A 26,519-nucleotide genomic window follows, 5' to 3' on the forward strand; every position below is an offset into this window, starting at 1 on the left:
TACATATATGTTGTATAAATTTATGAAAATATAAGTCCTAACCTTAAAATTTTAACACTTTAAGAGCAAATCTTTTTTTTAAAGAAGAAGATTTTGAGCAAAACTCCGAACATCTGATGATTTTTTCGTGCATATTTCCGAAAAATCTATTTCAGATATCGCCTTAAGAATTTCTTTCTATACTGTAATATTGGGTAGCCGAAAAAATCTTTTCGTATTTTTAGTCAGATTTCAACTTTTTTTTATATTTATAATGAACAATAACGAACAAAAAAGTAACATTTTGGTGGACCACTTTTTGCCATTTTTCCACTAGAGACATTATTCCATCAGTATAAGTCTTTTAACCATACATATTGTTAGATATTTCAACACAATCACATTTTAAGTCTCTGTTACTATTTTCTGGAGTTTAGCCCTCTGCAAGGTTACGCAATTTCACTCGATTCATAGTTGTAGTTTTTGAGTTATACCAAGTGACTTTGACATTGGCTAATTCGAACATTACCGACCTTTTCCATGTTAGTTCTGGTCGGTCGCGATCTCTCCATTCTAGCAATCAAGTCAAGCTTTATCCTCATGATGCTATCTGGAGATACTGGATATGGTAGATGAAATTTAGTAATTTTGTTTCAAGGGATGGAGGCGTGGTTATGAAATACTCATTCACTCTACATACATATTTAGTAGCCAGATATTTTATGTAAAAATAGCTGTCAATAGTTTTCTAAGTCGGTACACCGGTACTCTACACTTAAACTATTTTTAATAAATATAAATATATAAAAAAAAGAGAGCGGATGGAAAATGAAGCAACATCTCCAATGGATCATAATTCGGCTGCTGCCGAACTACTTTTCTATGATCAAACCACTTTTAATATATTTAGTTTGTTTTGTAACACTCAGTGTGTGGATGTTTTTACAGCCTGAACGGCATAAGGAAACGTCGGAGATCATATTTGAGAAATCCATCTGATATTTTGCACACGTTTTTTTCTTTCCAAAAGTATGCTCGTTTGCTGTAGCCGCCGATTTCGGAAAACTATAGTATTTAACTAATAGATCCAACTCAATTATTTGACAAGATATCACCACGAAATTTCAATTAGATTAGTTGCTGCGTTCGGGCAATTATTGATGAAACACTTCTTTATTTGATAGGGTATCTTCACGAAAATCGGAATGGATTATAATCAGAGACATCCCAAAAATAACAAAACTATTATTTATCTTAGCTTAGGACCACACCTAACCATAATTCATTTATATAAATTTTATTAAAATTTTCTTCCAAAGTATAGAGCTCGGTTATCTTTCTGAGACAGAGTTGACGCCTAACATTTATTGGAACGTTTTGCATTTAATAATTTTATAGTTTACCTCTGGATGATGTCAAAAATATGTACATTGGCAAGAGATTGCTTCTAAGATATTTTGTCTAAAAGTAGTTTCCATATTTATATCTAACATCACGATCTTATGATATGCGTGATCAAAAAGCTCTCTTATGGACCAAAAAATTCTGATCAAAGTACTTTCAGAGTTTGAAGTGACTTTTAATAATGACGTTCTAGTGATTTGAGTTGAAATAGCGAAATTGATCGAGAGTACTTTTCTGTAAGTTCATCACAGTTTCCTACGAGCAAGTAACTCCACCCTTATCGATAAACAACACATCCAGCTTACAAGCAAGGTTCAACCATAATCGTATTGTTAGAATTTACTTCTTCTTCTTAATTGGCGTAGACACCGCTTACGCGATTATAGCCGGAGTGGAGGTCTTCCTCTTCCTCTGCTTCCCCCGGCAGGTACAGCGTCGAATACTTTCGCTGGAGTGTTTTCGTCCATTCGGACAACATGACCTAGCCAGCGTAGCCGCTGTCTTTTAATTCGCTGAACTATGTCAATATCGTCGTATATCTCGTACAGCTCATCGTTCCATCGAATGCGATATTCGCCGTGGCCAACGCGCAAAGGACCATAAATCTTTCGCAGAACTTTTCTCTCGAAAACTCGCAACGTCGACTCATCAGTTGTTGACATCGTCCAAGCCTCTGCACCATATAGCAGAACGGGAATTATGAGCGACTTATAGAGTTTGGCTTTTGTTCGTCTAGAGAGGACTTTACTTTTCAATTGCCTACTCAGTCCGAAGTAGCACCTGTTGACAAGAGCAATCCTGCGTTGGATTTCCAGGCTGACATTGTTGGTGGTGTTAATACTGGTTCCTAAATAGACGAAATTATCTACAACTTCAAAGTTATGACTGTCAACAGTGACGTGAGTGCCACGTCGCGAGTGCGACGACTGTTTGTTTGATGACAGGAGATATTTCGTCTTGCCCTCGTTCACTGCCAGACCCATTTGTTTTGCTTCCTTGTCTAGTCTGGAGAAAGCAGAACTAACGGCGCGGGTGTTAAGGCCGATGATATCAATATCATCAGCATACGCCAGCAGCTGTACACTCTTATAAAAGATGGTACCTTCTCTACTAAGTTCTGCAGCTCGAACTATTTTCTCCAGAAGCAGGTTGAAAAAGTCACTCGATAGGGAATCGCCTTGTCTGAAACCTCGTTTGGTATCGAACGGCTCGGAGAGGTCCTTCCCGATTCTGACGGAGCTCTTCGTGTTGCTCAGCGTCAGTTTACACAGCCGTATTAGTTTTGCGGGGATACCAAATTCAGACATCGCGGCATAGAGGCAGTTCCTTTTCGTGCTGTCGAAAGCAGCTTTGAAATCGACGAAGAGGTGGTGTGTGTCGATTCTCCTTTCACGGGTCTTTTCCAAGATTTGGCGCATGGTGAATATCTGGTCGGTTGTTGATTTTCCAGGTCTAAAGCCACACTGATAAGGTCCAATCAGTTTGTTGACGGTGGGCTTTAATCTTTCACTCAATACGCTCGATAGAACCTTATATGCGATGTTGAGGAGGCTAATCCCACGGTAGTTGGCGCAGATTGTGGGGTCTCCTTTTTTATGGATTGGGCATAGCACACTTAAATTCCAATCGTTGGGCATGCTTTCGTCCGACCATATTTTACAAAGAAGCTCATGCATGCTCCTTATCAGTTCTTCGCCGCCGTGTTTGAATAGCTCGGCCGGTAATCCATCGGCCCCCGCCGCTTTGTTGTTCTTCAGGCGGGTAATTGCTATTCGAACTTCTTCATGGTCGGGCAATGGGACGTCTGCTCCATCGTCATCGATTGGGGAATCGGGTTCGCCTTCTCCTGGCGTTGTGCATTCACTGCCATTCAGCAGGCTGGAGAAGTGTTCCCTCCATAATTTAAGTATGCTCTGGGCATCGGTCACTAGATCACCTTTGGGGGTTCTACAAGAGTATGCTCCGGTCTTGAAACCTTCTGTAAGCCGCCGCATTTTTTCGTAGAATTTTCGAGCATTACCCCTGTCGGCCAGCTTATCAAGCTCTTCATACTCACGCATTTCGGCCTCTTTCTTTTTCTGTCTGCAGATGCGTCTCGCTTCCCTCTTCAATTCTCGGTATCTATCCCATCCCGCACGTGTTGTGGTCGATCGTAACGTTGCGAGGTAGGCAGCCTGTTTTCTCTCCGCTGTGGCGCGGCACTCCTCGTCGTACCAGTTGTTCTTTTGCACTTTCCGAAAACCAAGGGTTTCGGATGCAGCTGTACGTAAGGAGTTTGAAATGCCGTCCCACAGTTCCCTTATACCGAGTTGTTGATGAGTGCTCTCAGAGAGCAGGAGTGCAAGCTGAGTAGAAAATCGTTCGGCAGTCTGTTGTGATTGCAGCTTTTCGACGTGGAACCTTCCTTGTGTTTGTTGGCGTGCGTTTTTTGCTGCACAGAGGCGGGTGCGAATCTTGGCTGCAACAAGATAGTAGTCCGAGTCGCTGTTAGGACCTCGGAGCGCACGCACATCTAAAACACTGGAGACGTGTCTTCCGTATATCACAACATGATCGATCTGGTTGGTAGTTTTTCGATCCGGAGACAGCCAGGTAGCTTGATGAATTTTTTTGTGCTGGAATCTAGTACTACAGATAACCATATTTCGGGCCCCGGCGAAGTCGATCAGCCTCAACCCATTTGGGGATGTTTCCTCGTGGAGGCTGAATTTACCGACCATAGTGCCAAAGATACCTTCTTTGCCCACCCTGGCGTTAAAGTCGCCAAGCACGATTTTGACATCGTGGCGGGGGCATCTCTCATAAGTGCGTTCCAAGCACTCATAAAAGGCATCTTTGGTCACATCGTCCTTCTCATCCGTCGGAGCGTGGGCGCAGATCAGCGATATGTTGAAGAACCTCGCTTTGATGCGGATTGTGGCTAGACGTTCATTCACCGGAGTGAATGATAGTACTCGGCGACGGAGTCTCTCTCCAACCACGAATCCCACACCAAACTTGCGCTCCTTTATATGGCCACTGTAGTAAATGTCACAAGGACCTACTCGTCTCTGTCCTTGTCCCGTCCATCGCATTTCTTGGACGGCGGTGATGTCAGCCTTTATTTTCACGAGGACATCAACCAGCTGAGCAGCGACACCTTCCCAATTAAGGGACCGGACAATTCGTTATCCTTATTTCGTTTGCCATGGTCGTCATCAAAAGAGGGGTTTCTCATCCGAGGCTGTTTGTCGCTTTTCATTGGGATAGGCTTTTTACGTGGCGGGTCCCAATCCCAGCTCACAACCCTATGCAGGGGAAGTTTCGCCTTCTCACTTTAGTTCACCTTCGAACGGATGTTCTTAGGCTGACCGAGGATACTTGGTCAAAGTTGACTCACCATTCTAAAATGAAAATAAATATTTTTCAATACCTTTTAATATTTTCTTAAATGAACAATTGTGCAAATATAACGACCTACCTACCTACATATATGCAACAAGCAACCATTCTATCTGCAAAATATTCTTTTTGTTTTACGTGCGAGTTCAAGCGTTGGAGCCGACTTTTAAGTAGAGCAATGAAAAAGGAAAGAGATAATGTTTTGATAGCTTTTGCCAAAAAGCATTTACCAGCATTTCCAAACAAATGCAAAACAAAGAAGAAATATGCAACAACAAAACAAAAAACTCAATACTAACAAATGGGCAGTTGGATCGGTTTATCGTTGCAATGCAAATTTCAGCTTCGGTTTTAGCAAATGGAAAATTTAATTTGAATAGTTTTGAACATGTCGCTAAAGAAAAGTTTTAATATAATTGTTTATCCCGTTGTTTTGATATTTTACATATTTACACACTTGCATACACATAAACGATTTTATGACCATTCAAAGTCAAAGCACTCAGCATTGCCTCGGGCTACTGCAGCATTTTTTTTTGTACTGCTGCGTAATGTAATGCAGTAAAAGTATTGGTACAATAATGAAAATAAATTCTTAGCTGAGGCCGAAAGTGGTTCGTGCCGTACAGAGCAGTTCAATTCGGGAGTTTACAATTAAATGTGAAGCATTTTGTTGCCAATGCGGCAAACTGCAAGGATAGAAGAAGAAGAGAGTATGTGCCTCCCGCCTTGCGCTTACTTTTCGATTCTGCACTATAGAATAACAGCAGAAGCAACTGCCAAAAAGCCAAATTACAACACTGATTGTAAGCCGGTTGAGAGTAGACATGTAGACAGCAGCTGCAAAACAATTAGTGCAATGCCAAATGCAACTTTCTCTGCTGTGAAAGCTACGAAAGCTTGCAAAGTTACGCTGGATGAGCATTAAAGTAATGCAATGCAGCAACAACTGTAATGTCTATGTAAGCCAATGTAATTACAACAAAAATTTTACTTGGCACTGGCTGCCTCCTCCATATGAATATATTCCTATTTATTGCTATGTTCGTAAAAACAATGAAAATGAGACATTCACGAAACTATGAGGGCGAATGCCAGTGATTGTTGCATTTTAATTAATTCAAAATTTTTTCGGGAGTTTTTAATTAAGCTATTGTACGGCTAGATAGTGAAATAACATATATGTATGTACTAACATTACAGAGCAAATATAGATCCCTTAAGCGGGTAAACTAGTATAGGTGTCCGAATTTCGAGCATTTTGCAACAATAAATGACAGAAAAGTACTTTTATTTTTATAAAATAAATTTCATTGAGTTCCGCGTCCCTGCAGCATAGGAGAAAAAACGGTCATACCCCCGTCGCCATGATTTCTACACTTCTGTTCATTTGAAAAATAAAATAATGCTAGACACTTGTTTAGAACGAATGTCGCTACCTCAAGAAGTAAGCAAAAATCAAAACTAAACAAGTAAGGAGGGGCTAAGTTCGGGTGTCACCGAACATTTTATACTCTCGCATGATAAAGTGATAATCGAGATTTCCTTATCCGTCATTTACATATTTTTCAAATACCGTATTTGTGTAAAGTTTTATTCCGCTATCATCATTGGTTCCTAATCTATACCTATATTATACAGAGAAGGCATCAGATGGAATTCAAAATAGCGTTATCTTGGAAGAAGGCGTGGTTGTAAACCGATTTCACCCATATTTCGTACAAGTCATCAGGGTGTTAAGAAAATACTATATATACCGAATTTCATTGAAATCGGCGAAGTAGTTCCTGAGATGTGGTTTTTGGTCCATAAGTGGGCGACGCCACGCCCATTTTCAATTTTTAAAAAAAGCCTGGGTGCAGCTTCCTTCTGCCATTTCTTCCGTAAAATTTAGCGTTTCTGACGTTTTTTGTTAGTCGGTTAACGCACTTTTAGTGATTTTAAACATAACCTTTGTATGGGAGGTGGGCGTGGTTATTATCCGATTTCTCCATTTTTGAACTGTATATGGAAATGCCTGAAGGAAACGACTCTATAGAGTTTGATTGACATAGCTATAGTAGTTTCCGAGGTATGCACAAAAAACTTAGTAGGGGGCGGGGCCACGCCCACTTTTCCAAAAAAATACGTCCAAATATGCCCCTCCCTAATGCGATCCTTTGTGCTAAATTTCACTTTAATATCTTTATTTATAGCTTAGTTATGACACTTTATAGGTTTTCGGTTTTCGCCATTTTGTAAGCGTGGCAGTGGGCCGATTTTGCCCATCTTCGAATTTAACCTTCTTATGGAGCCAAGAAATACGTGTACCAAGTTTCATCATGATATCTAAATTTTTACTCAAGTTACAGCTTGCACGCACGGACGGACGGACGGACGGACGGACAGATCAGACATCCGGATTTCAACTTTGCTAAAATCTCGTCACCCTGATCACTTTGGTATATATAACCCTATATCTGACTCTTTTAGTTTTAGGACTTACAAACAACCGTTATGTGAATTTCTGTAAAACTTATAATACTAGTCTAAAGGCGTTAAATCGCAACTTTGTTGCGAGAGTATAAAAAAAATTTAAAAATGGATTTTTCGCGAGCTAATCTTTAACTTTGTCAAATTTTTTTAACAAATGTTTTTCAAATCAGTGTTTATTTTCCAATAAAAAAAATAAAACTCTTCCTCTTCAATGGCGAACGCGGTTATAGCCGAGTTCACAACAGCGTGCCAGTCGTTCTTCTTTTTCGCCAATTGGAGATTCCGAAAAAAAAGTTATCAAGCTGTAGCCAGGTCCTTTTTTAGGACTTACAAACAACCGTTATGGTTTTCTCAGCGTTAGAAAATATTAATTCTTCTTCCTCTGCTTCAAATCCGGCCGGTACTGCGTCGAGTTCTTCAGCTGGAGTATTTTCAGAGCTGCCTGAGCGTGCAGAGCCGCTGTCCTTTAATTCGCTGAACTATGTCAGTGTCGTCGTATATCTCATACAGTTTATCGTTCCACCGAATGCGATATTCGTTGCTGCCATAGCGCAAAGGACCATAAATCTTCCGCAGAACCTCTCTCTTGAAAACTCGTAAAGTCGACTCATCAGATGAATGTCAAACGTGGGAGTCAAGTCGCGAGTGCGACGACTGGTTGTTTGATGACAGGAGATATTTTGTCTTGCCCGCGTTCACTACTAGACCCATATGCTTGATAGGGAGTCGCCTTGTCTGAAACCTCGTTTTGCAAGTTTAGTGGTCCGAGTCGATGTTAGGACCTCGGTGCGCACGCACATCTAAAACACTGGAGACGTGTCTTCTGTCTATCACAACATGATCGATCTGGTTGGTGGTTTTTCGATCCGGAGACAGCTAGGTGGCTTGATGAATCTTCTTATGCTAGAATCTAGTACTACAGGTAACCATATTTCGGGCACCGGCGAAGTCGATCAGCCTCAACCCATTGCGAGATGTTTCTTCGCTTTGATGCGGATTGTGGCTAAACGTTAATTCACCGGAGTGAATGATAGTACTCGGCGACGGAGTCTCTCTCACACCACAAATCTCACACCGAACTTGCGTACCTTTGTATGGCCACTATAATAAAGGTCACAAGGATCTACTCGCCTCAGTCCTTGTCCCGTCCATCACATTTCTTGACTCTAACGAGGTTAGTCGAATCGACTAACAAAGCACGTCCAGGGTTAAGAAAGAATTAGCACTGCAATATGAACTGGAATTCGAAATTCGAGGCAGGGGCTATAGAAATTAGCATATACCATCTGACCAAATTTGAAATGTACTAACATGAAAAGTATATTTTCACGTATTTTAATATGAAACTTTTTAATCGCCTTCAAAATAGGCTTCTGAGCAAAGTATGCTAATGCTTAATTAAATTTTCATACACCGTTTATAAGTCTCGGCTAGCAAGACCTTCAGTGCATTCAGCGCATTTTCAATTTTTCGGCTTCATTACCAGCGTATGTTAATACGAGTATAAGCTCCTGGGCTACATATTCAAATATCTCTTTAGCGGCCTCTACTCGACGCCGTTTTTGCAAAACATTCCATTTTTCTAGTAGTAGAAGTCTCACATTGACCCGTTTTCTACTCAAAATCCATAATCCATAAGAGAATTATGTACTTAACTTATCTGTCCTTTAACTTCTCATTACTAGATACTCATTAACCCATTGTATCAGAATTTCAAATAAATAAGTTGCATGAATTTATAAACCACATAATAAACATAAAAGCGCTACTAAAAGTCAGCTTAAACTTCTAAGAGCTATCCACAATATTTTATAACTTAATTTCCTATTTATAGTATATTGTAAAATAACTTGAACATCGTATAAATTCCAATTTATTTTTTAACAACTTTTAATGCGGCTGCCGTCTTAAATCGTCTCAAGTTAATTGCGCTGACCTTTATACTCGCCATTTATGCGTTATTACTCGTCGACAGCATATTTACATACTATTTAATAGCATGCAGTAGAACACAACTGCCATAAAATGGATCGGCACGCTCTCATCCCGAGCACGTCCAAGGCGGACGAACATAAAAGTCGTTGAATAGGAAATCTTTGCGGACAAGCGGGTGCAAGGTCACACCCAGAACAAGCCATTCGGCTGGTAATGGCCTGTAAAACGAACATAATTTTAATTCCTTTTAAACTTTCCGAGATTCCTCACTCTTGCTTTCACTCTTAGCAATAGCACTTTTTCGCTCCCACTCACTCACTCTCTCTCCTTATCGGACACTAATTCAATCTTGTTGAGCGAAAATTTATGTTCAAAAGTTTTAAGTAATTCGAATATTAAAAAAATTGCTCAGCTACGGAATTTCGTGCTTATTTAGATAAATAAATAAAAAGCATTGAAAAGAGCTCTGTTAAAAAGTGAGAGGACTGGAGAAAGTGAGCGCGCTTCTTGGCAAGGCCATACAAAAATACCGACAATAAATTCAAGATGTTGCTATTGATGGTAATCAGTTGTTGTTGCTGCCTACAATAACAATACAAACTTCGAATATTCATGATATTTTAGAAATTTATGCGCCTTTTTCAAAGGAAATTATAAGTACGCCATCTAAAGCCTGCGTATAAGTGTTGTTGTGCTGTAAAACCCAAATCGTGCAATTAACAATTTACAGCAAGTAGCTCTTCAACTGGCTTTGGCTTACCTAAGTGTGTGTACTTAAATCAATTAAAATTCAGCGGATTAGAAATGAGAGACCGCATTATGCCTGCCGCCATTTTCAAACGATTTGAAGCTGCTAAGTTGGTGAAATTAGTATTTTGAAGAGGCGAATTAAGCATTTCCGGTAATTATTGCTAACAGCGCTTATTTATTGCGCATAATCTCGCATTGAGTATAATTATTATGACATAATTACGATTCGGAGTACTTGAGCTTTATTGAATGAGAGATTGTGTGTTTCTTTTTGGGAACATTGCAGTCGCTAAGTCTACTTAAGTTGTTTCAAAGTGGTAAAAGAGTGCTCCAATTGCTCACATTTTCTAGCTATATTAAGTTCTAGCTGTTTTTTTTTAATAAAAATGCAATTTTGTTGTAAGGAAACGGTGGCAAAAAAACTGTTCGAAGTATTACCCAACGGTAGTCACAACTTTTTTTTATATTTTTGGCAAAGCTTGAATACGGTAAAACTAATCATCTTGTGATGCGATCTAAGAAACAAGTTATTTTTAGATGTAGTCTTGTGCGTGGAACTGCTTCTAAGCCAAACCAGGTGCCGTCGAACGGCACAAATAATACTCGGACAGTGCAAGATTTGTGGTATATAGCGGGTGGGGCAGGACTTTCTATTTAACCGTTTTCAGTTAGGTTTTAACGGGTTCGACAACAGATTAACTTTTTTTAATCATTCCCAGCGCATGTAGACGTTTGGCGGGTGACTCCCAATGCCGAAGCTAGCTCATCTTGCGTTTGAAAGGTATTCTCATCGAGCAACGTCTCCAATTCACCGTCTTCGAAGGTTTCTGGCCTTCTTCATGCGGATAGTCGTTAATATCGAAATCAATCGCAGTACATTGTTTTACTTGCGTCAGTACCTCCGTAAACTTTTCGGAGTCGCCTATGTACTTCAACGTTTTTGATATATCAAAATTAATCACCACTAACTGCTGGATAAACGGCGCCGGATAAACAGCGGAAACTTAGTTGTACACCTAATATTTTTTAACCAATCACTCCGAATCCGGGAAAAAGGCTTTATCATTTAGACTTATATATTTCTTAACACGTTTTTAGTGGCAGTTCCACCATTTAAAATCCCTTTACATAAGTGAAAAGTTAAAAAGGTCAAATATGGTATTATGCTATAAGAAATGTTTTTGAAAGATAAATCTTTGAAAATATAAAAACATTGCTTTTTTAAAACCTCTACTCCAGAATATTAACCTAATTAGTTTAAACTTTTACTGTTCGCGATATTCTTTACAATAAATGAAGTTATGAGATTTCCAAAATGGTGTTTTATGAGAAAAAGCTTATGAGGTTCGATTATGTCTATGTAGTTTAAACTAAGCGGATAGGTATCTTAAAAATACAAGGTGTGTTCCAAAGTAAACAGGACTTTTTGAATCCAGCGCTCCATGGTGGCGCCATCTATATGTCGACTGGTGCGTTAGAATTTGCTATCTCTATCGATTGTCCAGTGAGAGTTTCATGAGATTTCATTGATTGGAAGTGAAGTTATTGCGTTTTAAGTTTCAGTATGTTTGTGTTATCGTTGCGAAAATGAGCTTCGAACAAAGAGACAAGATTAAATTTTGTTTTAAAATTGGTAAAACTTGTACCGAAACGTTTCAATTGATGAAACAGGTTTATGGTGATGATTGCCTATCCCGTAACAAAGTACTCGAGTGGTTTCAACGTTTTCAAAGTGGTCGTGAGGACATAAATGACGATCAACATGTGGGCCAATCAAAATCCGTGATCAACGAAATTCCATCGAAACTGTGCGTGAATTTATCAACAATCAGCCGAAATCATAATGGAAATTCATGGAAATGGAATTGAACATCTCTAAAACATCGATTTATCGCATTTTGACCGAACATTTGGGATTACGAAAGGTGTGTGCACGGTTTGTTCCGCACAAATTGACTGACGACCAAAAATTGCTCAGAAACCAACTTTCGATCGACGCTTGTGAGCGATTATTTGACCAAAAATCACATTTTAACCATTAACTACTCCCCGTATTCACCTGTGCTACTTCTTCCGTTTCGTAAAAATGCATTTGCCCATGAAAGGAAAGCGTTATGCAGACGTAGAGGCCATTCAAAAGGCTTGCACTCGTTCGACATGCTTATGGACCGTGGAAAAAGCTGTATTGAATCAGAAGGAGACTATTTGGAATAAAATAAATTGCTTTTATTAAAGTCTTGTTTGCTTTCGAACAAGGAAACATAGCATTATAAATTGATCTATGAAAGATTGTTTCATGCTATTCGAGGTATAAATCATTCAGAGAGCGATAATCCTTCGCTTACAAAAATGAAACCACAAGAGAAACTAAGAGCTGGCCAAACAAAGTTTTGGGTACATATCATTCTATTGGTAGGAAATTTGACCTAATTATAAGATAGTTTAAAGATTGAAACATATTAATGTGTATCATTAAGACAAACACTTTGTGTGCTATTTTGGCGAATTATACAAAAAACTACTTGATAAATTGTTTTTAAACTATAAGGGTATATTTATACATATTTTAAGAATACAAAAAAAAAACTGATAAGTCATTGTATGGAAAATATATACTTGAGTACATTTTTTTTTTAGTTTTTAAACCAAATAATTATTTATTGAATCTGCTTACATAATTTAAGCCTAACAACAAGTTTTAGAGTCTTAATAAAAGTAACGATCGATAGATAGGACGTCAAAACACTGGCAGATCCTTTCTCTGAAGACGCGTTCGGCTAGCTGGGCAGGTTGAGATTTTCGCTAAGGGATTAGGATGGTTTTGCGGTTTCGACAGTTGCAGTTTTGCCAAATATTAGTTACTTCTGTATGTAACTTTGGTATTTCAAGATCTCTATGTATATACTCCTTGTGCATATAGCACGGTGCACCTGTTAGGTCTCGCAACGTTTTTGACCATATATCCATATGGCAGAGCCCCATAATTGTACACCATTTATCCATATTGGCTTTATGACTGAATTGCATGGAAGGATTTTATGGTCCAAGCAATTTACATAGGCTACGGGATTTAAATTTGAGGTGTTTTATTTTTGCAGAAATGTGGCACTTCCGAGTCTATCTAGGTGAATGCCACGGTTTTAATGCAATAGGTGTTTAATTTCAGTGTTGGGCATGTTTCCATCTTTAGAGTGAATGTGACATGCTTACACTTTTCCTGTGGTTTCGCTGGGCATTTGTTTCGACATAAAATAGCGATGTTGTCTACGAATGTTGGGGTTAGTACTTTTGCACTCGTTGGAATATCTGCCGTAAATAAGACACATAGTTTTGATCAGAAAACGCTGCCTTGAGAAACTTCCATAATTGGTTACTCCTCTGCGAAAAATTCCTTAACTTCAACTGTAAATCGCCTGTTAGTAAGGTATGATATGAACAACTGATGCAAGTTTTTTGGCTAAGACATTTTAATCTTATGTATGAGATCAAATGCTTGGACTACGTCGAGAAATATCGCTGAGCAGTGGTCAGAAAAGGAGATATTTAAAATAGCACTACTTTTTCAAAAAGCTTGGAGACAACGGACAACAACGAGCTCATTGGTCGATATGATTACGGCAGCGTTGCGCCTTTTCCCGGTTTGGCTATCTTGATAATTTGCGACCTTTTCCAGTTTCGTCGAAGAATACCCAAACTTTGAATGGCATTGAAAAGTTTCAACAAGAAATTAAAGGCATTTGGAACTCTGTTAGCATTTGCGGTGTTTTGTGAATTGTCATAACCAGGTGACTATTCAACGTTTTAGTTATAAGTACAACAGGCAGAAAAACTTGATAGTGATCGGATTATTTGTGTGTTTGTTTGGAGGTTTTTAACACTCAAAAAGAAACGGCTATAAATGATCAGCGTGAGGAACTCAGTCGATTTAGCCATGTTCGTCTGTCTATACGTCTGCAAACTAGTCCCTCAGTGTTTAAGATATCGAATTTGCACATGTTCTTTTCTACCTAAAAAGCAGCTCAATTGTCGGAACCGGCGATATCGGACCACTATTACATACATATGTGTATCCATAGAAAGTGAACGACTGGAATTTAGTGCATATGCAAAATACTTTTTAATTTGACAAGAAATCGTTACAAAATTTGGCAAGACATCGCTACCATCTCCGAACATAGTGTTCAGAAATCGGACCACTATAGCACTTAGCTGCATATTCATTTGCCTATCGAAATCAAGATAAAGTTTGTTTTTTGTCCTTTTATGCTATAAAAAAACCTGTGAAGGCTATTATACCTTCGATGCAGTCGAAGTCAACGTTTTCTTTTGGTTTGGTCCTGATATTGATTTATTTTGATTTAAATATAGTTGTGAGTTAATATACTACATCCTGAAAGGTATTACTTGTGGTCATGGGTCTAAACTTAAAACTTTTTGTACGAAGACTCGAATTTACAGTAATATCGCAGAAGCGTTCCTCAAAAATGGTAAAAAGAAAATGCATTAGATAATAGTATCTTCCTCAGCGTACACAAGCTGTTGTAATGTTTGCACTCTTAAAGAAGAGTACGATTCGATAAAATGATGTTTGCTAACGAGCCTTTGCCTAAAGTCTTTGGTATCGCCAACCACACTTCCAAAATGACGATCTGTTTTGGTGTACATCTCCATCAACGTGTTCAGCCATTTAGGTAGAAATTCACACATGCAACAAGCAATTTGGGCCGAATCGTGGGTTACTATGCATGTAGGGTAAGAATATTTTATATAGATAATATTAATATAAAATATATAGCGTATCATATATTTATATTATATCCATACATAGCGTTTTGATAATGCCTATAAAAAATGGTAGTTCTTTTTTATTAAGCAGGCCACTTCAGTGCAAAAAATCGAATATTTTATTATCTATAATTAACGCAAATTTCTTAAGAAATGCGTCCTGGTACTTTAGAAGCGGCTAACATAAGGCAAAATTAATTTATTCTTGCCAAATTTAAGCTAATTGAAAATGAAGACCTGCCTTTGACATGGAGGCGGGTAACTATGTAGGTAGAAGGACTTGGCAGCTTAACTGTACGCTAACGCCACTTTCCACACTTACATAAACAAAATGATGAGCAAACCAGGTTGAAAGGAAAAGCGCCGCAGAAAGGGCAAGCCAATGGTTATGCCAACCATATGTGTAAGTACATCTACGCATCAATTTAATTGGGCACGCAAACCGAGACGCAGGCTGCTACAAATGAGTAGACTCAGTAAGCAATAGAACACGTGCCGCGGCGAGCAGCCACAGCAAAGTGTCCATTCGCCTGCTAAGCGCCAGGTACATTTGCGAAATTGCTAGCATTTGGACCGAATAACTGTAGGGTTACATATGTATGTAGGGTATATGGTATAAGTATTTTGTATATATGTATATATATATATATACTATATATATATATATATATAAATTTTCTTATCTGTACATAAGTATCTAAATCTATTTTCACTAATACCAAACACACCGAATTTGTGCTGGTTTCCCATTGCGGAGGCATACTTTTAGGCGCTTTGCATAACATATGGCCCACAGACGCAAAGCAATTCAATAGATAGCCTACGCATTTGATTTGCGTCGATGCGGCTGCTGCTGCCATTGGTTAGGGTTAAACTGTGTGTGTGTATGTACGTAGCTGTGGTCGCGGCGAAGTTTTAATGAGGCTCTGACCAGCCTCGGGCTAACGGTACAACGCGCATATCGACTATAAGTAAGCATGCGACAGTTGCCATTTAAAATCAGAAAAGCCAACCAAACATTGTTCGCATTTTAGGCATTGCACAGTTGTTGCGAGGGATGTGGGAGGCGATCGCCTCTTAAGTAATTGCTCAAAACGCTAATTACAAAATTTCAATAGCTGAAGATTTTAATTAGAATAAATTAGAAACAAATATGCTCATTATTATTGCACGAGCGGCTGATGATTCTCCACAGTTCCTAATATTTGTAAGTATGTATGCGTGTGTGTGTGTGTGTGTGCATTGCTAAGCGTGCGCATTGGGTCGCGCTTTTCCGCCTTACTAATGGCGATTTTGTGTGAAATTAATTTGATTTTCATAAGGCGCACTTTCCCCCGCACTTTCAATGCTGAACCGCTGGGGAAGGCACGAAAAAAGTTTGCCTTTTTCTTTTAATAATTTTTTTGTTTTATTTCCTGCGGCCTGCCACAAGTTCGTGCCATTTGCTGCCGCATTGGCTATCGATGCGGTTACAATCGCTATTGGCGCTTACACACGCAATTATAACTTTGCGGGTTCGCTGTTGTGCTTCGGCTAATTGAAAATGCGCATTTTTATTCTAAAGTGTTGGAAATTTGTACGCTTTAATTGTTCGCGGCGCTTATTCAGTAGGGGTTGTGGACTACTTTTGTAATTTGTTACATTGTTGTTTGCAGCAAGTTAAATTAAGTGTGCTGCTGGAAGTATTTCGCGTAATATTATTAAAAAAGTTGCTTTTAAGAGCAACGCATCCTTTCTAAATTAGTTTGTAAGTTTTTTTTTATGAGCGGCGAAACCCTTTACAAATTATTGAACCTTCCTTTAATGTAGTTAACAAATTAAATTGGAGAAAATTGCTCTTCCCTTAATTATATTGGGAAATATAAATTTCTTTTATGATTCAATAATTTTTATTGGTTCTAAATAATTTTAATAAAGTTTAGAAATCCGTGGTTTTAGTTGTAGTAATGGTTCATAATTTTCGCGCAAATGATATAACATGTTATATAGAAAGTACGAGACATTTTTAAGGAAATGTACTACAGTAATTTTTATATATGTACTATATGTATATTATGTCATATATATTTTTACGAATAAAAAAGCTAACAGGGTTAGGTAAGATGGCTGATCAAAGATCGCACATGGACAGCTTATGTAGTCCTTTGTGATGCCATAGAAAGAAGATTTTCTGTTTTCGAACTCTAGATTAGCAAAACGCTTAGTCGCCAATAAAAAAATGAGCAGGCGATTAGATTCCATACCCGCCAGCTCGGTGGAATGTCTGAAAGTATGCGTTCGCAAGTATTTAAGTCTTGACCTCCCAAACGCGGGACAGTCAAAAAGAAAGTATTGAGTTTTTTCCACCTCATCTTCTTCCATACAGCTTCTGCAGATGACGTCTGGTAGGATTCCCAACCTTACAGGATGGATGCCAAGAGGACAATATATCTTTAAAAGCTCCAAAACTAGGGAGAGGTTAGCCTTACTGAAGGCAAAGAGATCACTAGATCTCTTCCGATCGATCTGAGGCCAAAAAGCTTTTGCGACAGCCCATGTACCGATGGCAGCCCATTCTACCGATAGCGGTTTTAAGGTGCCTTTTCTTGCAAGTTCAGCAGTTCATGAGTTCATCAGCTTTAAAGTTTCCTATAATTTCGCTGTGGCATGGCGCCCGTACCAGACTTATTACAAAGACACTCGATGCTATTGATAGCGAGATTAGGCACTGTTAATGAGTTCAAGGCTAGTATCGTTGCTCTGCTATCTAAGTGGACGGTCACTTCCCTGAAAGAAGCTGTACTCCGGAGCAATAAATCTGTTTATAAATTTGCTGAATGACAGTTCGGAGTGTTGTTCACAAGTGTATAAAAGCGTTTTGTCAAAAGTGAACGCAAAAAAGTGATCAGCGATGGAATTCAAACGTAATAGTGTGATTGCTTTATATTTAGCTGGAAAATCACAGCCAGCAATTGTTCGTGAGCTCAAACACCTTAATGTGAATAAAGTTTTTGTTTATCGCACCATCACTCGTTACAATGATACTGGTAGCATCACAAAACGCCATGGAGGTGGTCATCAAAAGACTGCAACGTCACGTGAGATGTTTCGGAAAGTGAAGAAGCGACGTGGACGAAATCAACAACGAAATGCCAATCAAATGGTTAAAGAACTGAAAATATCCTACCGCAGCATCCGAAGCTTATTGAAAAATGAGCTCAAGGTCAATCCTTACAAGTTCCAAAAGGCCCATGATCTCACACCGAAGCAGCAACAAGTAAGACTTGAGAGAGCGAAGCAGTTGCTTCGCTTGGCCGAAAGCGGTCAAATTTCGAACATTGTGTTTTCTGACGAAAAAATTTTTCCAATTGAGCAATTCGTAAACTCTCAAAACGATAGGGTTTACTTGACCGACCGTTCATACGAGAATCTAAGTCATCGGTTGGCCACCAGGAGGCAGCACCCGCCACAAATAATGGTTTGGGCCGCTGTCACCGCAGATGGGCGCTTTCCAATTGTTTTCATCGAGCCTGGCGTCAAAGTAAATTCGACATATTATCGGGAAAGTGTTCTGGAGGCTGTTTTGAAGCCGTGGGCCAACAAACATTTCGGTCGTCACAAAGCGCGAGTGAACCAAGAATAGCTGAAAAACAACGTTCCGAACTTCATTACGACCACACAATGGCTCTCGAATTCACCAGATGCGAATCCAATGGATTATTCTCTCTGGGCCATTTTGGAGAGCAAGGTCCGAAGTAAAAAAATATACCAGTCTCGAGATGCTGAAGAAAGTCATTGTTTGTGAGTGGGCCAAAATACCGGCAAGTCACATTCGGGCAGCTTGCGATTCGATTTTTGTCCGTTTCAAGGCAAAAGGTGGTCATATCGAGCAAAAGTGAATTGGTCCTGAATTTATGATTATTTTTACACATTTTGTACTTTAAAATAAATAAACTTCTACCTTAAAGGCTGCAACCTCGGCCTCGACTACTGAATTATAAAATTGAAGTGAAAATTTTTAATTGAAAGTGTTCTTTTTCGACTTTATGTCCCAATTATTATTTTAAATTAAAACAAAATTGTACTTCGGACATAAAAGGTTAAGTTAGCACTAAGTTTCGTGAAAGAAGTAGTTGTTTTTATACGCGATAAAGTTAAAAAAAAAACCCAAATTTATAGGAACGTTTTTAACTATAAAAATCCATCCATGTCATTTATAACGAGTTTTTGTTTGAATTTCCCAAATCATTCAGAAAAGGTCGCGAAGTCATAGAAAACTTGCCTCATGCGAGACGTTGATTTAGCTCTTTTATTGACAATAACATCGGAAGAGTTAAAAAAACTGTGCTGACCTCGGAAAGATGTCAACATCAGTTTTGATTCGAATCAACATATTTCCGGAAAATGACATGAAACACTCAAATAGTATTCCTCGTTGTCAGTTTGGCCGGTCGTAAAGAGTTCGGAGTGCGACACACCTCGATAATCAAAGAAAAATGTCAACATAAACTTCATTTTTACACTAGTTTGACGTGGTTTTCGGCTTCGGCTCACTTTGACACGATATTCGGGCGATTGATCGTCTGTTTCCGTGTCGCAAGCATAGATCCAACACTCATCGCCAGTAATAATAGCTGGTAGTAGGAAAGCATTGTTTCAGAGGCGTTAACTTGCAGCTGTTTTTTTTTTAATTTTGGAATCGTCCGTTCACTTTTCTTATGCCCAAATAATCTTTCAAAATAGTTTTCACTGATCCTTCCTATATTTCAGCAACATCAGTAAGATCTCTGACTGCTAATCGTCGATCCTCACGATATTTTTTAATAAGCTCACGTGGCTTGAAATTCGAATAATTTGTACAAATGTTTGAGGCATTTTCCAACATTCTTTTTCTGTTGACATAAAAATTGCGAATCTGAATAAAATTGTTTAGGACTTATACTCAATCGAGTATTCTACAGTGATATACAGGGTTTGTCTGGAAAGTAATAGGACTGATTTTTTTCCGCCACGACGGCGTTCCCACCTAACGAACGAAAGAAGCGTTCGTTAGAGCAGAGGTACGCGTGAGTAAAACTCGGTAAATCTGCTACAGAGACGTTTGATATGATCAAGCAGGCTTACCCAGCTGATGCTTTATCAAGAAGTGGTGTGTTTCTGTGGAACCAGGCCTTTTTTGAGGGCTGGGAAGAGGTCGCTAATGAAGACCGGAAGAATGAGAAAATCCAAAGTGAAAATTATGCATTTGTTCCTCCTAGACAAACCGTCAACGCCAAGTTTTACGTGGAAGTCCTCAAGAGACTCAAACGAAGGGTCAATCGGTTCCGACAAGACACCGCATCTGATTGGAAGTTGCACCACGACAACGCTCCGGCTCACACCGCCTTTCTTGTGAACAGCTACCTAACAAAGGCCAGCATCCCAACGCTTTCGCAGCCGCCCTACAGCGTGATGTGACCCCCCGGACTTATTTTTGTTTCCTTGCCTTAAAAGACCGATGAAAGGCAAGCATTTTGAGACGACAGAGGATCCAAGTAGCACGCACCTCAGCTTCCAAAGCTACTCTGGAGAATGCCTCTTGTGACGCCTTCAATGCTTGGAAATCACGTTGACAGCGCTGCATCGACGCAGAAGGAGCCTTTTTTGAAAGTTTTTAAAGAATTTTAACGATTTGTTCAATAAATTATTTAAATCGACGCAGTCCTATTACATTTCGGCCAAACTTTGTATATATGCAAAACCAAAAACCAATTTTTAGAAATGTATGAGGTGATATATTTGATAGAAATCTTAACAGAAATCTCTGGTAGCTTCCTTGGGTAATTACTCAGCTAGATAGTTGGCTTCCAGGAAAATAATATAAATAATTGTGTTATCAAACTGGAAATACTGATCTCAATTTCAATTTCAAGAAATCAAGCTCCAATATTCAATCATATAGGAATAATTTTAACCTCTATATTTGAAGCATTAAATTTCTTACAAGAAGATGTGGATGAAGATAAGAGTCTATAAAAATTGTCTTCGGCTTATATCTACACATCTTCTTTTGATGCGCAAAATACTTATTGTTGCGAAAAAGGATTTTAAAGGGAGAAACGAACAAGCTTCTCGATTTTTGGCATGGATTATTACCTAAGACAATACTACTATATCCAAATAAATTTTTCAGATCGGACTACATATATATAGCTTCCATACAAACTAACCGATCAAAAGAAAATCCGCCTATGGAAAACTTTTTAGTGAGGGTTATTATAGCTTTTTCTTGTTTTAATAATGTAAAAATATAAATTTAAATAATATAAGAAAGGACAGGAATTAATGCTTATAAAATATATTAAACAAATGTTATTACAAACAAACAACCCTTCTTCTTATACCAAAAATCAAAATATCAATTAATTGGTTGTCTTCCTTAAATATTCCCAACCTTTACTGAAGTCTTGAAATATTCGGGTGTGCAAAGTAATTTATCAAAAATCCTGCGACTGTGGCAACACGCGATACTCGCAACCAAATTAGCTCACCGCCACATTGTGTCTTTCCGTTATCGTATACAGCAAGCCAACAAAAACAAGAAACACAGCGTTGAACATGCAACAATGTGCCAACTTTATTGGCGCTCCACCGCCAACCAGTTGTGCGCGGCTGTGACAGATAGGCGGTGCATAAGCGCCAAAAGCCATAAAACTATCGCGTTCGCAGCCGCCATTAGCATTGTGTGATGGCAGATGAAGTGTGACAAATTTACTAATTTCCGCTGCCACAACCGAAAGCAAGAAAGAATGATGTACTCACTATCGCTTTGGAGGCAGAGCAGGCCAGTCTTCGTGCGGCCTGCTGACAAGGAAGCAGCGTCGAAGTTGGTCACCAAGCAGCTTGACTGCCGCGCTGTTGTTTGAATGTAGATGGAGGCGCGTCGTGCTCTTCCGCAGCTGCTTAATGGCGGAGTCAACGCGTGTCTTCTGCATGTGGCCGCCGTGCAATGTCTTCAGCTCACGTGTGCGCTTGGCCATTCGAGTCGCGCAGAAAGAAATAAGCCCAGCGAAAATTAGCAAAACTTTCACGAAAAATTTATCGCAGCTAAAGCAAACAACGTGTCTGATTTATGTTGATTACTTAGTTTGCAGGTCTTGTGCGCTAACAGGATTTCTCTACGTGAAGCCTTAAATAGTTGCGCTGGACGAAAGATATTTCATACAAGCTTGCGGCGAGCTTTCATACATTGTTGCGCTACAAATGAGCTTCTGTTATTATACTTGTATTTACGTTAGTGAAATTATTGTTTCTGGGCTTTTCCTCCATTCATATAAGCTGACGTTTTTGTTGTTACATTAAAAGAAAAATTAAATAAAAAGAAATGTGAGTAAGAATTGTAAAATCTTTCAGCGTAATTCACGCGTCTGCAGAAACTTTTGTGAGCGCTTACAGCTTGTCGCTTCGTTAGTTCAACATTTGTTCCTCATTCCATTCCTCTTTCGCTCTTCTTTTCTCTTTTTTCAAATATTCAAACAATTTACCACATTTTTTTAACAACTTAAGTATCAGCTATTTCCACAGTATTTCATCTTCGCTACTAATTTTATTTGGATCTCTGCTCTATCTTCTCTATTTGCTCAAGCGTAGCAATTACTTTCATTGTTCTCACTTGTTTTTGCTCTCACGCTTCAACTTTGCTGTGTTTTCTTTAGCTACTTACTAGTGTAGTTTCTCTGGAACTTATTTTTAATTCCGAAAAAGTTTCAATTGTTTGGATATTTCAGTGCGTAAAACGTTTTGTAACCGAATACAGCTGTTTGTGTATTAAAAAAATAGTAAGAATCCGAATGAATTCGGCGAGAGCCGCCCCGGTTTTAATTGAATTATGTGTAGCAAATTTTTCTAAGAAGATTGAGGAGAGAGTAAATAGATGCATGAATGGAAATGTTGCATTCGAATGCTTAGACCTGGATAAATGCTGGATAGAAAACAACAGAGCGATTAAGGAAGTATTAAGGCTTGAATGGAATTTTGATTGCCCGCATAGTCTTTAGACTTTACATATCTTCTTCTTCTTCTTAATTGGCGTAGAAACCGCTTACGCGTTTCTTGTTTTCGCCACGTCGCGCCAATTGGATATTCCAAGCGAAGCCAGGTCCTTCTCCACTTGGTCCTTGAACGATGGAGGTCTTCCTCAAATTCCTCTGAGATCACCGAGCATTCATATCCCCACAGAAAAAATCAGAAAAAGTCTATCGACGAGCACAAAGGAGAAACTATTTGCTCACTGAAGTTCTCTCACTAAATCCACTGATTGATGTGATATATCGGTTAAAACAAAATGTCGCCGAGATCACGAGCATTCATTTCGGGCATCAAATAGTCGGTTACCATGGTGCGACAACAGTCGCCATGGACGGTTACGTTCTCAACGGCATCATTTTTAAAGAATTATGGACCGATGATTCCACCGGCCCACAAACCACACCAAACCGTGTTTTTTTCTGGCTCACTCAGTAGACCGATTATGTTGACCATAAGTTGAGCGAAACGTGCGAAACACATTAAGATTAAGTTACAGCGTCCACAAATAAGGATGATGTGATTTTGTCGTGGCGGCCATATTTGTTCATCGTGTCACATTTCACTTTGGTACAACGCTTGGAAATTGCCCAAGGATATTACGCAAATTCACGCACTCAAAAAAGAGTTAAAAAACCTTCATGGAAAAATAATCTTCTCAGATGAGGCCATTTCTGCCTTTATGGGTATCATCGGGCCGTATTTCTTTCGTTATAACACGATGTTGTCCGACTTTTTTCCCGGAATTTGCTGAAATCTAAGCGAAGGTTCACTATCTCCAGCAAGCCGGTAAATCAAGAGGTTGCGCTGGCTGGGTTTAATGGTATTCGATTTAGTGCCCGCCAGGGGAAACTGAGGAAGAGGAAAACCTCCATTCCGTTGTAGAGGTCAGTTGGAGAAGGACCTTGCTGCACTTGATATCTCGAACTGATCATCCAACTTGATTATTAGAAGCAAGTCCAGCGGTCTGTGATTTGCGGACAATGGTTTGCCGTAACCCATATAAATATGAACTGGCATGTGAGATAACAGATATCGAACGCACTTTTTTTACAGCAACGTTTACATAACTGTAGCAAAAATGTAATTGTGAATGATCTTCGGATGATTTAAACTTGAGATTACTTGAAATTTTCTCAGTTGAGAACCCAAATAAGAAGATTTTCACAAGCATGTCTTTTACTTAATGCACTTCTCTTTAGGAATGAGTTTCAAGACTTAAGCCATTTCTAAATCTCGAGAGTTAAACTACTTTCGTCTTTTTCTCGATAAATTCTCTGTTCAAACACCAGCAATTAGTAAGGTTATTCAAAATTGGCTAGATTAATTACAATAAGTTGCTTAGGGTATCAAATTCTTTCTAATTAATTTCCTAGTGAGCTATTCCGCCCTCTCTAATGCTACAAAATAGCACTAACTCACTTGTCGCTCCTAGCACACCTGTGTGCTCAGCACTTCCTAACTTATATAAACACCTATTCTACTAACTTTCAACACGAAGTTCCTTATTTTATGATTGTCTTCTTCGCAAGGCAGTCTCACAGCTGTTTTTCCATGCTCCTAATTAGTTGTGCACTCGTGTGGCGTATGCTTCCACTCGAACGTTGTTTTCCTTCTCAATTTTCTACGCGCGTATTTTCACACCTTTGTTGTTGTTGTTTGTTTTTAATTGTCTTTATCAGATATCAAGGTGCGAATTTAAACTGTGTTGAAAGCTTCTTCGGTTTTAGAGGTGGAGCAAAATGTGGTGTAAGGAATAACTGGGTCAAGACGCATAAGTTTTTTTATTCGATAATGAGATATACCTACTGGTACTTTAAAGTGGGTATACAGTGTATATGTTAATACATTTTTGTTCCTGAATTTTACTATAATTTTTGGGTATTTCAAATCAGGGTAAAGAAATAGCTCACAGTATTTACATAGGTATGTAGTTCAATGTCGAGCTTTTATTGTAGTTATCTCTCCATCGAGTTACTGTTATCTCTTAACCACTAAAATAATAAAAGCAACGTTCTAAAAAATTAGGATCTAGTTTACACTTTGGCACAATTTGAACAACGAGTATGTATGTATGTAAAGAAATTAAAATTTAAATTCGAAAAAAAATCCGTTCAAAAACTTCAAGAAATGCAGAGTAAAAGTGTTTATTGGAGAATAATCTACACTAAAACGAATTTCCATTTTGTATAGGTCTCAAACTATCCCTAATTTATCACGAATTAACTTCTTTCCTTTGAACTAACTGAAGGACTCGAAGTTTTTAATAACAATTCACTTTCTCTTGACAGTGGACTTCGAATGGTTACGAAAACAGTTTTCAGGAAAAAAAATTGATATCAATTTATACATATCAGGGAATCTTCTTCGTCCTTAGATCTCTAAAGCGGCGATGTTATGCTATATACTATCAGATATACACGAATAATAGTTTAATTCTAATTTATAATATCGCCATGAAAATAATTGGGACTCGAATGGCCTTCAGTGCCTTCAACGAATGACTTTTAATGGTCTCAATGGAGCAAATACGGTCACTGAGCGATGACTCTCCTTTCTTTTTTGGCCGAAAAGTTTTTAACAATTAGGCTAAGCTATCACGGTGCAATTTCTTAATGAAAGTCAAGTAGCATCCCTTATTAACCGTTTGATCCTGTAGAAAGAATTCATGGTCAACCACACCATCTTAAGGGGTTACATGGGTTTGCGGATTTCAAGAAATCGATTTTTTATTGTCTTATTAAATTCTACAATACCTCTAGAAATTGTCCAAAATTTTCAAGTTGATCCGAGTAATAGTTTCGGAGATATAGCCTTGAGAACTTGTGCTCTCGAGACTGGCTAGATCAGGCCCGTCCAACATAATTTTGTGAAGGGCCAGGTTTAGCATTTTCATAACCGTAGCGGGCCAAAAAAAAAATAAAATGACCTTCAGTTTTGGTATATTTATTTATAATAAACAACATCACATAAATCTTAATATATTATTATTAATGTAACTATGGCCTTAGCATATAAAGATATTCTTATTCTTAAAATCTAATTAATGAGATGTCTGAAATTTTTTCTGTTTTAGAAGTCGCTATGCGCAAAATGCCTTTAAGATGGCTATCTAATAAAGATGATCTGGTTTTTGATTGGTTAAATCAAACATATGTACTACTAAATAAAGAAATATGTTGAATAGCCAGCTTAGTAAGGTTTGGGTATTGACTCCAATATACTTTTTGTAAATTCAATTAAGTATGGAAGACAATTATTATATGCTGATTTTAGTTGAGGGCGGCTTTGCAATCTATTAACTCCAGCTGAAAACTCTGCGCAGCGCCTTCAATTTCAACATCAAATGGATTTTGAAATTCTTTCATGTTTCATTGTGATTTGAAGTCTGCGAATCTGTCGTCAAACTCGTTCCTTAATTTGTAACATCAACACGTACTTGTCAAAATCCAAAATCTTGCTTTTTTGTAGATAAGGTCTCCCAAAATCAACTGCTTTTGTTCCAATTACTTTTCCAACAATAAAAGCTTTTGTGAAAGCTAGAACGTGTTCGTATAACTGTGTGCATAGTTGGTCTTTCCCTTGTAGTTTTAAGTTAAGTTCAGAAAGATATTTAGTTATTATCAACCAGGAAAGCCAGATAGCCAACCACTCCTCATCAGTAAAAAGTAATTTCTTGGTCTCCCAAGAAAAATCTTTAAAAGTCCAGCAGGGAATAGAATCGTTTTAGTGTGGCTGCTCTGCTGAGCCAGCGAACGCGACTGAAC

Source organism: Bactrocera neohumeralis, chromosome 5 (assembly GCF_024586455.1).
Source record: "Bactrocera neohumeralis isolate Rockhampton chromosome 5, APGP_CSIRO_Bneo_wtdbg2-racon-allhic-juicebox.fasta_v2, whole genome shotgun sequence".
NCBI lineage: Eukaryota > Metazoa > Arthropoda > Insecta > Diptera > Tephritidae > Bactrocera > Bactrocera neohumeralis.